The sequence below is a fragment of the Oryx dammah genome, unplaced genomic scaffold (assembly GCF_014754425.2).
Source record: "Oryx dammah isolate SB20612 unplaced genomic scaffold, SCBI_Odam_1.1 HiC_scaffold_20, whole genome shotgun sequence".
Classification (NCBI taxonomy): Eukaryota; Metazoa; Chordata; class Mammalia; order Artiodactyla; family Bovidae; genus Oryx; species Oryx dammah.
The window spans coordinates 45,641,176-45,643,420 of NW_024070204.1; the positions used below are offsets into that span (position 1 = coordinate 45,641,176).

Here is a 2,245-nt window from a genome sequence, read left to right on the forward strand (position 1 = left end):
GCATGCCATTGGAACCATACAGTGTGAAGCCTTTTCACACTCATTTCTTTCACTTAGCCATATGCATCTAAGTTGATTCATGTCTTTTCATAGTTTGATAGCACATTCCTCTTTATCACTGCATAGGTATGTTGTACCACAGCTTGTTCATCTATACACCTACTGATCCTGAGAAGGGAAGTGCAACCTACTCCAGTATTCTTGCCTGGAGAACTCCATGGACAGAGGAGCCTGGTGGGCTACACTCAAGGGCATCTTGGTGGCTCAGTTTTGAGAAATTATGAATAAAGATGTGCAGGGTTTTGTGTGGGCATAAGTTTTCAACTCATTTGTAAGTATTTCAGAGTGTAATAACTGGATCATATGCCAAGACTATATTTAGCTTTATAAAAAACCATCAAACTGTCTTCCATAAAGGTTGTACCATTTTTCACTTTCATCAACAAGGAACAAGAGTTTCTGCTGTTCCACACATCCTTGCTAGTATTTGGTGTTGTCAGTGTTTTGGCTTCTCACTATTTTAATAGCTATCTAGTAACGTAGTGGTATCTCACTGTTTAATTTGAGAAAATTTAGTGACATACAATGTTGAGCATTTTTTCATATGCTTATCTGTATATTGACTCTGGTGAAAGATCTTTCAAATCTTAGGCTCGTTTTTATTTTTTTTTTTTTACTTTTATTTGCATTTCTTTTTTGCAGCATTTATTCTCGGGCCATAAGTTTTTGTTTCTTCAGTTTCTTCAGGGATATCTTTTTCTTCTGTGCAACCTCCTCTTCTGGTTTAGGACCAGTCTGTTCATTTTCAGTAAGGATCATCTCAATGTGGCAGGGAGAGCTCATGTAGGGGTGGATCCAACCATGAGCTCTGTAAGTCCTGTGCTGCATCTTGGGGGCTTTGTTCACCTGGATGTGCTCAATGACCAGAGAATCTACATCTAAGCCCTTAAGTTCAGCGTAACTCTCTGCATTTTTGAGCATGTGTAGTAAAAATTCAGCACTCTTGTTGGGTCACTGACCCGGCGTCCAGCCCCACCGTTTGGCCTATGCACACCTGCCAACACCACCGTTGTAATGACGGAATGGCACACGTTGCTTCTTTAAAGTGACCTCCTCCAGATACTTGGTGGCTTTTCGGCTATGCATACCCTTTATGGCCTGAGGAGTTTCACAAGTGTTTTTAAAGTCAACACAAAGATTTGAACCTCTGGATTTGCATGATTTTGTGGGGTTTTGAGTCGAGTGAATAGCGCACCATTTTTAGGGGTGACCTCAGGCCGCTTACCAGAAAAGCTTAGGCCCATTTTTAAATTGAGCTATTTTTGTTTTCTTATTGTTGCGTTTTAAGTATTCTTCTTGTATTTTGGATGGGCTTCCCTGGTGGTTCAGTGGTAAAGAATCCGCCTATAATGCAGGAGACACAGGAAACACAGGTTCAGTCCCTGGGTTGGGAAGATCCCATGGAAAAGGAAATGGCAACCCATTCCAGTATTCTTGCTGGGAAATTCCACGGACAGAGGAGCCTGGTGGGCTACAGTCAATGGCGTCACAAAGAGTCGAACACAACTGAACACACATGCATATATATTGGATACAAGTCTTTTATCAGAGATGTGTTTTTAAAATATTTTCTCACTGTCTTGTCACTGTCTTTACAACCTCTTTGATACAGAAGCCTTTTGTTTTGGTGCTTTTGGTTACACATGTAAAAAGTAGCACTAAATCCAAGGTCACCTAGATTTTCTCCTATATTATCCTCCAGAAGTTTTGCAGCTTAACATTTTAATTTAGACCTGTAACCCATTTTGAGTTGATTTTTGTGCAAGGTGAAATGACTATGCCTAGAGTTTTTTTTTGCATGTGGATGTCCAGTTGTTTCAGCACCATTTGTTGAAAAAACTATATTTTATCCTTCAAATTGCCTTTGATCCTTCATCAAAGATCAGGTGACTATATTCCTTGGCTCTCTATTCTGTTCCACTGATCTATTTGTCTATTCTTTTTGGTAATACCACACTGTCTTAATTATTATAGCTTTATCATGATTTTAAGTCAGGTAGTGTCAGTCTTCAAACTTTGTTATTCCTCCATATTGTACTTGTTATTCTGAGTCTCTTGCCCGTCCATAAAAACTTTATAATCAGTTTTTCAATATCCAGAAAATAATTTGCTGAGATCTTGATTGAGAATGCATTGAATCTATAGATCAAGTTTAGAAGAACTAACAATACTGAGTCTTCCTATC

General features: G+C 39.0%; 1 pseudogene; it reads right to left on the reverse strand.

The window, feature by feature from the left end:
• Positions 1-703: 703 nt before the first annotated feature.
• On the reverse strand, positions 704-1,258 carry LOC120879299 (annotated as a pseudogene).
• Positions 1,259-2,245: the final 987 nt, after the last annotated feature.